Here is a 13822-nt window from a genome sequence, read left to right as displayed (position 1 = left end):
ATATATATATATATATATATATATATATATATATATATATCAATACACATATATATATGTGTATATGAATATGTATATATGTATATATATATATGTGAATATATATATGCGTAAATATCTATTCTCCGAGCCTTCCGGTGACTCCAGTCCGGCCCCTTCACTTCGCACATCTTCCCCAACAAACTCCTTTGCATCACATGGGCTCAGCTCCCCTCCTCTCTTCATCTGCCTACCCTCCTCTCCACTATTCCTCTGACAGCTGCTTCGTCTGAGAGAAATTAAAGCATGTTCGGATGGGAGGAATGATTGAGTTTGTTCAAAAGCTTCGTAGTGCGGTCTTTCCATTTTTCCTGGACGGCTTGCGATAAAGATTGACTATTTCTCATCTTCTACGAGGAATACCAAATATCTTAATGAACTACCAGCCTGAAAGTCCCATATCCCTAACGATAGACCTGATTAACTTGGAAGGATCGTTGTCAATCATGGCCTGGATCTCCCCAACAAATTCAGGAGTCTTTCCTTATCACAGTTGTCAGAATGAGTTTTTCGAGCTGCCGTACTTTTGCAATCCCCATTAGACTCATTCAACTCTTTTCGAATCCTCTGCAGTGTCATCAGATTGACACCCAAACACTTTAAAATATTCGTATTGGAGATTATTTCGGCGCCAAGCAGTACAACATGTGTCCAAATTCCTGACAGAATTGTGTCATTGTGTTGTATTTTCTCACAGACGGTGACCAACTGACCCTTCTATACTGTGTAGTCGACAAAAGCAAAAACACATGTTGCGCATGCGTGAAATTTAAAATATTAAATGACGCCAATTCACCCATCGCACGCTGAATATATAGGTACACACACACACACACACACACACACACACACATATATATATATATACTGATATAGTGCATAATATGTGTATGAAATATTTATAAGTTTACATGTCACTCTTCATATATAAGAAGGACACACATATGATGTATATGTTATTGCTAACGTTTATGTCATTAATCATCACCTCCGGTCATAAATCATGTTACTCGCGCTTTAATCACGTACACCACCTATACCGAATGTTCGCTCAGGTTCATTAACTTCTGTCACGGAAAACCTACTTTGAAATATTTTATAATTTGCCATATCTCTGCATCTATCCGTATAATGTAAGATTTATTACGGAAATTTAATTTGATTTTTATTTTTAAAGGATGTGTTCAAATTATTTCTTAGTAATACCTGTTCTCTCTCTCTCTCTCTCTCTCTCTCTCTCTCTCTCTCTCTCTCTCTCTCTCTCTCTCAATACAGTCACTCCTTTAATATAATATGTGCATCTTCCACTTATACAATATTTTAGCTGCAGGTTGCTGATGAAGTTATCTGTAAAATTAGAGCAGATATAGGCATACATCTTATATAGCTAATTTACTACCACCCAAAATAAACCATCGAATGGTTTGTATCTTGCATATCAGAACAAATTAACGTAAATGATAAATATATATATTGAGATACTTTGATCTGAAAGTCAACTATTTGTCGACATACTAAAACATGAAAATATTGTCGATAATAAATATGAATACATAATTACTAGTGTGATAATATTATGATTTCGATAATAAGTATGTTCATGATATAATTAGGATAGAAGTGGTTAAAGGTGATTGCAACAACGCCACATTAGTGTTATATAAACTAACAGCGGATGAAGGGCAAAAAAAAACAAAAAAAAACCAGGGAAATTGATTTCACAATACACCCGACTACATAACAACTACCGACGGTAGTGTAGCTTCACTACACTTAATACAATCCATTTCTATCTAAGAACAATTACGAATAAATTGCGAAGATTCTAAGTTCCAGAATCGACAATAAATATCTGATTGCATCATTTACCAGATATTGGGTAACGTGAGGAATAGATAAATGTGTAAACTGTATCGCTGACAGGAGGACATCTAAAAAAAATAACGTTAGTAGTTATTTCTAAATTATAAGCAGTGAGAGGAAATACCGTATCAGGATTACCGAAAGAAAGTAAGCTTATTATATATTGTTTGTGATGCGTGTGTAAATATGTGTAGCAGCAGCTGAGTTCTCAAATAGTCTTTCCTGTCCATTACTTTCATCTTGTGTTCATTCATCTTGTTTCTTTCAATGATACCCAGGTAGTTATATCCTTTCTCTCCGGCTTCCTTTATAGTTTCACCACTTTCCTTCTTGATCCCATGACTGTTACTGATTTTCTCACTTTTGGGAATCATTACACCATATTTCTCGATCTCAAATTCCATACCAATATCTTTGTTAATCATCTGTACAGTTGCCGTCAAACTCTCAATTTCTTTCTCAGTCTTAGCGAATATCTTTTAGATCCTCCGTAAACCGCAGGTTGTTTACTTTCTCCCTGCCTAGTATGCACCCCACACGCATCTTTCATAAAACGCTCGTTAGTGGCAGTATATAGACAACAAACAGGAGAGATTATCCCCTGGAAAAATTCCTCTTTTAATATTTACCACCCCCAGCTTATCTCCCCATGTTGGGAGTTCAGTTCGCCTCGTCGTCATTGTGTTTTGCATTAGGTTCACGGTCATATGTCCGACTTTGAGCAGTTTAAGGCATTCAATAATCCACCAGTGTGGGACCATGTCATATGCTTCCCAGTAGTCCACCCATGCCAACTCCAAATTTGTGTGTCTCTTCTTGCAATCAGCCAGGATAGCCTTATCGATTAGTTATTAATCCTTCGTTCCTCTGCTCTCATGTCTAAACCCTTTTTGCTCCACTGGTAATACATCGTTCTCATCGAGGTACTTAAATATGGTGCTTGATATGATACCCGTCATCAGTTTCCATTATTATTATTATTATTATTATTATTATTATTATCAAGACAGTGAGTTGGCCGAATCGTTAGCGCGCTGAACGAAATGCTTGGCAGCATTTCGCCCGTCACTGCGTTTTGTATTCAAATTCAACCGAGGTCGACTTCGCCTTTCATCTTTTCTGGGTCGATAAAATAAGTACGAGTTGCCAACTTGGCTCGATCCAACCGAGTGGATTCATCCCCTAAAATGTCGTGCTTTGTGCTCCTAGTAGAAAGGATTATTATTATATTATTATAATCATCATCATCGTCATACGAGAGGAGACTCATCCTTTCGTGTGATAATGATAATAATAATAATAACAATTCGTGACTCGTAAATTTTCTTTAAAACTTGTTGTTTTACAAGTTGCTATTCCAAGTTTTGTTGAACTTTTAACTAAATAATCCATTTCGTTACAAGTGAGGCGAGTTGCTCCTGAGAGAATTCGCCTTAAAGAGCGAATTTTGAGATTTATATTTGCAAATGTAATATCTTAAAACAAATATATCAAATATGGCTTCCGAAATCGCGGGAATTGACAATTGTTGGAATAATCGCTTTTATATTGTGTTCAAGCGACGAGGCGACGCCGTCGTGAAATGATGCAAACGCATCAGCAGCAGCGGAAACAACGAAAGCATCAACAACAGCAGAAGCAGTGACGAGCGAGATATATTTTCAAATGCCACAAATACAGTATCCACCACTATCACTACCATTACCACGACTGGCACATATGGATACAGATAATGTGTCGTATTACCAGCTGGAAACGATATTACCTATGGTTAAACAACAGCGACAATCGTCCCTCCCAGGACAACCACAATATGTTGGCAAATAGTCTTTAAAGAACTGTTACCGAATGCCTCTCTTTGACCGATTTAGAAATGTTTCTATTTATTATATATATGTATAACATTAAAGACAAGGAGACTGGTTCGAGCGACGCAGACCCAGACCTAAGAGTGCTCGAGACAGGTTTAAGACTCAAAAACTTATGTTGCCCGTGGGAGACACTTTGGTACAGCCGGGGAGGAACGGTTCGCAACAGAAGAACTAGACAAAGAAAACGCCACAACAACCATCGAAAGAGAGAAATTAGGGTTAATTTGGACATATCTCGGTTAGAAGCTTGTCAAAATGAATGTAGCAGAGGGGCCACTAGAAGTGAGCATATCTTTGCTGGTAGCAGCAGTATTTTAGGGCGTAGAGAACGAACTGACAATTCTGTAAGTTCACAAGATAGAAGATAATTGGTGAAACGTAGACATGGTACTGTGGTTGCAGTTCCATAATAATAATACTTTATACTATAGGCACAAGGCCTGAAATTCGGGGGAGGGGGATTGTCAATTTCATCGACCCTAGTGTTTCACTGGTACTTAATTTATCGACCCCGAAAGGATGAAACGCAAAGTCGACCCAGGCAGACTTTTACCTCAGAACATAGTAACAGGCAAAATAGCGCTAAGTATTTCGTCCAATGCGCTAACAATCGTGCCTGCTCGCTCACTTAATAATAATAATAATAATAATAATAATAATAATGATAATAATAGTAATAGTACTTTTACTTGTTGTAGCACTCTTGAACCCCGTTTCTTGTCGGCTCTTGGTAACTGGTAGAATTTCGATATTGTATTATCAAATAACATTTTTCTCGCATTTGTATTATACAAAGCAGAATCTTCCGAGCAACGTTGGGGCATATTTTCTTGAAAATAAATAAGCAAGTTGGAACTTTTAATATTTTGATTTTCTCTTTTATATTTGTATATAAAGATTTCTACCACAACACAACGATGCGCCCCCCACACCGCCCGCCAACATGCAGAAAATGGAAACGACTGTAAAAGCTGACGCGTTCATCAAAACTTTTAAAAAATCGTTTTTTCATAACATAGACATAGGAGAAGAAAATTGTTATAATGAAACAAAAACAGACTAATTTAATTAGCGTTAATGACATTATACAGAGAAAGCTTATTGATTGAAGTAGCTGTCAAGACAGATTTCTTAATTGTCACTTTTGGCTAACGTCACTTCTAAATTGGTCAAAGGTGATTACACCAAAAAATGGGGTCAGTATGTAACGAAGCGATTCAGTATTCTTCGAAGACACCTTATTATGGAGTGGGAGAGAGAAATTAAATATGTCTCTAGAGACTCATAGACTCATACAAACGAAACAATGATTACAATTAGCATTGATCCTGGTTTGTAAGAGCACCTCAAATTGTCGGAGCCAATTGTATGTATCTATATGCGTAATAGGAATGAATAGCAAGCAAGTAAACATCTCAGAAGACATGTCATACAATTTCCTATATACGTGTGCCAAAGTATTTAGGTAGAAAAATGCGAGCATCGGTTCAAGCCTGAATGAGGTTGGTATTAGTTTGTCGACAATAAGGCCAAGAAGTCACACCTGAAATCACGAAGATATGAGGTGAGGAATAATTAATGCACATTCTAATCCTCTTGAACCTCGAAGTGTTCCCAGTAGAGTTCACAGAAAAGACGTCGATGTGATTGTCAGTGAATGGCAGGAAATGCAATCAGTGAATATTTTGTCCGGTATGAATATTATGCACAAAAACAGGGAACAGAAACAGAAGCGATTGGAGGACACAGAGGGATATCTCCGTAACGACAAAAGTAACAACCCCAATCTCCCAGAATACTAACCAGCTGCACCATCACCATCAACAATTTTCTATTGAAGGAAAACTAAGACGCAGTCAGTGTTCTCTTTCCTGACAACCATGGATATTTCCCGTGTATGATTTTCCGTTTAAATTATATGTTTAAACTTTTTCTGTTATTACATTCGATGTAATGTGTATTCTGTGTTATATCTTGTACGGTTACTCAAATGTGTGATGCTCTTCATCGCTATATTCATATTTATATGATATGTGTTCATTCCACCGCAAAAGGCAATAATATTCTTAAAATTGTTTTTTTTTTTCTGGGAAGTATATTGATATTGATCTTGTGAATTTAAAACTCCCATGTCCCTTATTTAGAATACATAGCTGACACCAATGTCACTTTACAACGTGAATATTATATAGGATTTAGCTCTGTTTGTTAATACTTAATGCCTTCATTATGTCAAGAGCTGCACAATTATAATAATCAATACCTCCTAATTTAAAGGTGACAATGAAATATCATTCATGTACACAGAGGAGATGTGCTTCTTCTTGTTTTTCTTGAGTACGAAGCCTCTATTACTGCACACATTTTTATTAACGTCACTACTTTTAACCATGAAACACCCACTGACGCCATGATGCCTCTCTCTCACACCACCAAATACATATTTCACCAAATAATATGTACTCGCCCATCCCCCACTGCATTCACACTTATCTTCAGAAACACTCTCATCACCATACATTGAATGCACAGCATCATCACACTTCAGCATGCACACCATATCTCATGTGATCATTTACTAGGTACACACACAGACATCCAGGCATACAAATACACACACACACACACACACACACAAACACACGCATATATTTATACACACAGGCACATACACACACAATAAGCATTGCATTTTGTTTTGAAAATGCTATCGTGTATAATATACATACTGTTGGGGGTAAATCTATAAGCATTTCGCATGTATTTAATTTTTTATTTGTCTTTTTTATTTAAATCATTATAATCCTTAACTGGTTGATACCAGTATCAGAAAAGATCTTAATCCGAATGAACATAGGTGGTCCTCCGTGATAAGAAGATGAACACAATGATTTAATCTGCCTCGATAGATTCTTTAGTTTTAAATTCCTTTACAGGGAATAACTTTGATGTCAGCTGTGAAATATACTGAAAATTTTGTTAAGGCAGCTTTGTGTTATGTTGTATTAAGCGAAGCCTTATTTAACATAGTTCTATATGACGAGAAATATCTTAGATATTTTTGATACACCTAAGACATTTCAGCTAAAGCTTAAGTTGGCTTTTCTGATGAAACTTTATTCGGCATGACTTCAGACTCTTAAACGCAATCAATCACAAATACCATATACATAGAGAAGAATATTTACTCGGCTTATATAAATAAAATGGTCGTATGTAAACATAAAGAGGAGTATACTGTAGTGCAAAGCACCATAACATGAAGTCTTAGGTATATAGCAGCATATCTTTGGTCTTTAATTGAGAATACCATCGAATGCAACATGTTATATGAATCTATCATTCAAATGTTATAGAAAAGTGTTGCGCTTTCACAACCATTACGCAGAAAACTTTTTAAATAAATCCTAAGGATAATAAATAGAAGTTTTAATTAACCCTGAGGATAACACACAGAAATTCTTTAATCACACCCACCGTTGTCTTTTGTAAATTATCTGTTAAGGCAATATAAACATTTGAAAAAGGTTCTTCTAAATAGTCTTAACTGGGAACATTTCTAAACAATCGTCATAGACTTATGACATATCATTGCTGTCGAACTGCATTTGCCAAAAAAAAAAAAAAAAAAAAAACCCTACGCATCCGCTCCAGGCGAGTTTCTCTTACAAATAATAAGAACACATATACAATAATATCTGTATAATTTCATGAAGACACTCGTTGCCTTATGGATATATCTCCATTCCTGTTTGAATTGCAATTTTTGTATGTTCAAACCGATTGTTCTGATATTGATATTTTGGATCTTTTGAATTTCCTTTACCTTCAAGAAATGCTGGTAATACAAAAAACCAAATGAATAGATATTTCCGAAATTCAAATAGTAAAACATATCGATGTGTAAATGTTACGTGGCTTGATATTTCTGTAAGTACGTTTCCATTAAAAAATCGTTAAATTACTTGTTCACCATTATTTTCATAGACGTTACATGTGATGATTAAAGAGTGACTTTCAAACGAGACCAAGAATATTTCAGTGTACTGTATACTGAAATAGTTTTTAAATATTTTGCTATTTTATAAACAATAGAAAAACTGTCGAAGTTTTCTCACCCACCGATATGCCAATGATTTTCGTGAGAAATAGAACTTTACTTGTGTATATAACTATCTGAGAAATTTAGTGAACATTACAGTCACAGTGATTTGCTTGGGTGATACTGAAGCTGACATGTGTAGATGCATACTAAGAGGTGCATACGTGATAACCACACATGGACGAAAACAATAGAATTTTAATTCATCATGGCAGGATATTTCAATAAAATTTTTGAATAAGGCAAAAAGCAATAGGAGTAATGATTTTATTCTGATATGTGTTAAACAGACGAGAAATATGAGTCGTAAACATACGAGGTCTGATCAATAAGTATCCTGGCTGTTGCCATAGAAACGTAGCTAAATCACGCAGAGTGAATCCGCTTCCCACTGATTGATCTTGAACTCTGCTGTTCATGCGCACACATTTTTAACGTTCTAGTTCACTTCCGCTGTTTACAGTAGGGCTTGAAAAGAAGGTGAGTGTTGCATGTGATCGCCGCATTGATCATGATTGAGAAGGTTGTCATGGCGAGCTCAGCTCAGATGCCTGCACAAAGTTGCAGAAAGTGTATGGAGAGGAGTGTATGAGCCGTACATAAGTATACGAGTGGTTCTGACGTTTCAAACATAGCCGAAAAATGTCGATACTGACGAACGTTCTGGGAGACCTACAACCAGCAGAGCTGAGAAAACCATTGCAGGTGTGCATGCAGCCTTGCTGCCAGATTCAAGATCCCCCAACAGCCATCCTCTAGACCCAGGGCAATACTACCTCCTCCAGGCAATTGATGTAGTCATCCGTGTTGAATGTGAGGCCGTGTGGGAAGATGAATGGAGGCATAATATCGACATCACTAGTGATCACTCCAAACACCATGATGTTGACTGGATGTGTGAGTTTTATTATTCTCGCTATATGTCCTCAGAGTGCACTGTCCTTCGATTGACACCCAGGGACCAAGCGTTTGATTCAGACCCGTTGGTACACTGACTCCTTGGTTTCAACCTTGTGGTGAGTCTTCAGCCATTGGAGTCTGAATGAGAGTTCGATTGAAGAGAGTCAATGATTACTACTAGACGTTAACCTGCGACTAGTGGAGAAAGGTCACTCGGTATAACAGTTTGGTGTTGCTATTTCAGCGACAATTATTTGGAAACTACCGCATGCCTTATAGGAAATTGACCACGTGGTGGACAGGAAATCGGCCGTGTGACTGGAGGAAAAGGGAGTTAGATGAGCCGGTATATGTGTATATATGTACATGTAAATGTTCATATATTTGGGTGTATGCATCTGTACATATACGAGTGTGTAATGTGCTTAGATGTACATTCACACATCCGAGCGCACACACATACACAAACACGCACAGATACACACGGAGACACACACTCACACGCAAAGACACACAGATACACACACAAGGACATACACTTACACGTACACAAATGCGCGCACCCACATACACACACGCACACACGAACGGACGCGTGCACACCTTTATATTCATGTATATATACACACACATACACGTACATATGCACACATATCTTCATGTACATATGCACACAAGTACAGACAAGTGTGCACGTGTACATACATGTACACGTACGGTTGCATATGTATGTAAGCGCGTGCGCCTGCGCATAAACGTATGCAAATGGTAAACAGATACACATGCAGTGTCACGCACAGAAGCGCGCACACATGTACTCGTGTCGTCATGCACAAGGAGTGATGTACATGGGGTGAGAGTAAGCAGGTTGACAGGCATGGAGAAATGTAGGAGATTGGTGGTGAATTCCGGTACTGTTTTCATGGGGGTTAATTTGTGACGTTTACCTTGGTGCATGTGGTGCTAGGGGTGGATGGTACTAAACAAGTATATCAGGCTTGTCGGCGGCCAGTGGCTTATATTTATCAGAGGGGGGGTGTCTTTGTTGACAGCGTTACGATACCTCATATTTCTTGTTGATGGATACTGCGGGCTGGAAGATGATATGCAGCTGACAATTAGGGGTGAGGGTAAATATAGTGGCACCCTTTCGATAACAGTCCACTTGATGCTAGGTGTTTTATCTCGGAGGTCACGAAGTCTCCAGAGAAAACTCCACAGGGAAATTGAGTTCCCGTTGTCTCTGGATGTAAATGAATGCAAGTGCTTGGACTATCTCCCCTTGAAGAGAGAAAGAGGGAGAGACTGACAGACAGAGAAATGGAGAAAAGGTGCGTGAACAATAAATTGGTAGATATATGGTTGCTGCATAATACTCAGGACACCTTTTTAATATATGAAAACATTTGCTACACATTGGAATTCCAGTCAATCACGTTGTTATGGAAACCAGTGAAACATTATTATACTGAAATTAATTATTGGGATCATAAAAATTTAATATTTCATGATAAAACGTCACCTAAGGGATTTATTCTTCTATTCTTATATCCCTGTTATGGCATGCAGAGAGATTCAAAATCTAACAAAAATAAAATAGTACAAAATTCCGAATATATATATATATATTATTTTATGTTTGCTTTTTATAAAATGGCAAGATGATTAACTTCAGGCCAAAGTACAATGTCTATACAATATGATTCCTCAAACGTCTGAGGAGGATTATCGTGTTATTTTAGGTAACGACTTATAAGTTAAAATTCAGAGCCATTCTAGATATACGAAAATAATATCGCATCGTAATTTAAATTATTCAAGACATTAAAATGTATTATTGTACATATTTCTATGTTTAAAATACAGAGGTATTGTAAAGTTGCTCACTCGTGATTTCAATTCGAATGAAAGTGTTTCATTATGAATTCAGGTAATTATATTTTATTTTCCCCTGTTACCTTGTTAAATGTATCTCAGATTATCAATTATAATATTGATGCATCAGTATATCATTTTATTATACCAGTCCATATTAGTTATGCTCCCATAATATTTGTTTAATTCCATATTTTGCATAGCAATAATACAATAATTTTAGATGTCTAAAAGTTTATCCTTTGTCGAGTACATAAATGATTCATTCACAGATCTCCCAAACTCTAAACTTGATATGCCTGCTGTAGTAAGTGAAAGTACACAAATACTATGAATGCTTTTCAAATACGTTAATAGCTTAGTTTTGTCTTGTATTCTAAAACTGTTTCATAGACTTAGGAAACCATTCACTGACTGGAACATTCTTTCAGATAAATGAACCAATTCTACCTATGAAATAAGTCCCAATTTCTATTATAGTTCTTTGAAAGAATAAAAGCATTCAGCTAAAACATGTTATTGTGCGATATTAAATTCACAGAAAAGAGTGTTTAGAGCATCAGATAAAAATTAGTCTCTTTTATGTAACCCGAAATATAATCTACACATGCTACTCAATGTGTGTACAGCCATTGCAAAAATCACGGGATTTAAATTCGGTGATTATTGCTATTAACTGTCATCGTTGTTGTTTCAGGAATTAGGTATTAATGGTAATTCTCAGTGAAGTGTTGAAACGAGCAGAAAGAGAAATGTGATAAACTAAATATCCTGCATTCCGTGGAGAGTCACTTTGCCATTAATCCTTGCAAGTATGCTAAAATGTGTCTCAACCAAAAGCTTGATTAAATCATTTGATTAAATCATGTCCAGCACAGATTGCTGTAATGTTAATGGTATGGCAGGATCAGTAAAATGAATAAAACGATTTCAGTAATTCAGTATGTAGTCTCTTTCCTTTTTTCATCTTTGTAACTTCCCAGTTCGCATTATTTTACACTAAAGTCTATTCTGATAAACATCAACCTATAGGAAGTGCGGTTTACAGATACATGGGGTGGAATATTTCAGTAAAGAAATAATGATTTGTAAGTCACCATTCAACGTAAATTTCTATTAATGAGGAGTTCCATCATAAGAGGCAGACCAGCACGCCGTACGATCTCTTCGTTCCTAATCTCTTTAAAGGGAAGGATATTCATAATTCTTATCAGCAGTCTCATCGTATATGCAAGCAACTTGTCTGCCTGATCACTATAGACTGTCCAATTCTGAATGCCTTAGAGAAGGCAAGACAGTAGTATAGCCTGGTATACCTTAAATTTGACACGTATAGAAATATAGAAACCTTGATAAAATGTCTCGAAATCTAACCAAGAGTGTCTTATAGATATGGTGGCATATGTAGCAAAATGTATGAGTTGTAAAGTGTAATCACACGAAGACAACGTCACATGAACGCTTCAAGACACATCAGTACTTCTTTCAAAGTAACGTCAGGAAATGCAAGACTGTTTCTTAACGTAAGTGGTCGGCAATATAAGAAATATATTCTAGACTACTGACGACGAGAGTACAGAAAAAAATTGTCCAATGCGTTACACAGAAATTATTTTCAACTAAAACAGAAATTATGAATCTAAAATATTATAGCATATACATGAAACTCTAGTACAAACTATCTTAACACAAACCTACTAAAAACTATCTTAACACAAACCTACTAAAAACTATTAAATATATATATATATATATATATATATATATATATATAGGTAATCTTCACGTTTAGGGGGATAAAAAAATAAATAAAAATATTCAAGAGAAATAACTGAACGACTTACCAGTAATATCCGTTTTCTTCTAGCTGTTTATAAATAAATCACACCCTAACCCTAACGTCAATCAAATCACGTGTGTGTGATTTATTTATAAAGAGAGATGTACGGAGAATACTGGTAAGACGTTCAGTTACTTCCCTTGAATATTTTTATTTATTTTTTTATCCCCCTAAACTTGAAGATTACCTATATATATATATATATAGATATATTGTTACTGCCTGGTGGCCATAACGCGAATTTACAGAATCAACGTGGATAGGGTGAATTCTAAAACGACACTACACCATGAATGTTTTGTAAAATATTGATGGTCAGCATAAAAAGAGCTTACATACAAACAAATATATACACGAATGAACAGCAAATGCTACACCAGACATCCAGTCAGTCAAAAGTTACAAGGGTAACATATATACAGTTCAGAAATTCGAAGTCCATATCCTGGTTTTTGGTTTCACCAAAATTAGACTCACACAAATTTGGATTTCATAAAATCCGGATTTCCACTTTAGTACAAATTCGGTTTTCGAAAATCGAATTTCGATAGTGGATTTCGAACCTTGACTTTATAAAATCTGTCTTCTATCAAGTCGGCATTCAACCTTGGGTTTCGAACCTTGAACCTAAACATAATTAAATCTAATGTCAAAGCAACCATTTAAACTAAAAGTTCATGACACAAAACGGCTGCCAGACTACATCAATAATTATAGTTAAATTAAATAGTCAGACAAAATGCTAGTTTCATTGAAATTCACACACAACTGCTTCATACAAGCAGGTGAGTAACCATTTGACGAAATTTACAGTTAGTTGTCTAGTACAAAACAATTGGCTAAATGAAAAATTAAATTCATACACCCTTTAGCTATTTATGCAAAATTTAACATTTATCTTAAAAGAAAATAGCTAGCAAAATTACTACACAACCTTCACAAATGCAGGGTCCAAAATTCACATAAATAATATAGCATAACTTACGAGATTTTTTGGTATTCACCCAGATGTGACAGAAATTCTTGGAGCATAACATAAATCCATAAATGCCTAACACTAAGTGCATAATCTAAGCAGGCAGTTAATCATAGCTTCCAGAATTCAATTGAAAAACTTTACAGAATAAACAGTCACAAAAAATTGTGGGGGAGGGGGAAGGTTAAAATTATCTCTGTTTATAAAGTTTGCCAGGGTCTACCCAATTTGTCATAGTTTCAGAGTTTTGGCTAGTAACTATAGCGTCCCCCATTTTAACAATGGACTTCACCCTTACAGTGCAGCATGAAAACTGTTTTCCTGTTTAATAATTTATAATTTCCTAACAATATATA

At 36.0% G+C, this 13822-nt stretch overlaps 2 long non-coding RNA genes across 2 annotated transcripts in view; one reads left to right on the top strand and one right to left on the bottom strand.

Annotated features, from left to right (window-relative positions):
• Positions 1–13560, bottom strand: part of LOC128249172 (uncharacterized) — a 60930-nt gene extending 47370 nt beyond the window's left edge. Inside the window, exon 1 of the long non-coding RNA XR_008265268.1 lies at positions 13476–13560. This is a non-coding gene — a long non-coding RNA (uncharacterized LOC128249172). The remainder of the gene's footprint in view (positions 1–13475) is intronic.
• Positions 7621–11591, top strand: LOC106884482 (uncharacterized). Its single transcript, XR_001411248.1, has 3 exons — positions 7621–7703; positions 10642–10705; positions 11348–11591. It is a non-coding gene; the product is annotated as an uncharacterized LOC106884482 (long non-coding RNA).
• Positions 13561–13822: the final 262 nt, after the last annotated feature.

The sequence above is a fragment of the Octopus bimaculoides genome, chromosome 12 (genome assembly GCF_001194135.2).
Source record: "Octopus bimaculoides isolate UCB-OBI-ISO-001 chromosome 12, ASM119413v2, whole genome shotgun sequence".
NCBI classification, from domain to species: domain Eukaryota; kingdom Metazoa; phylum Mollusca; class Cephalopoda; order Octopoda; family Octopodidae; genus Octopus; species Octopus bimaculoides.
This window is presented reverse-complemented; position numbering and strand designations above follow the sequence as displayed.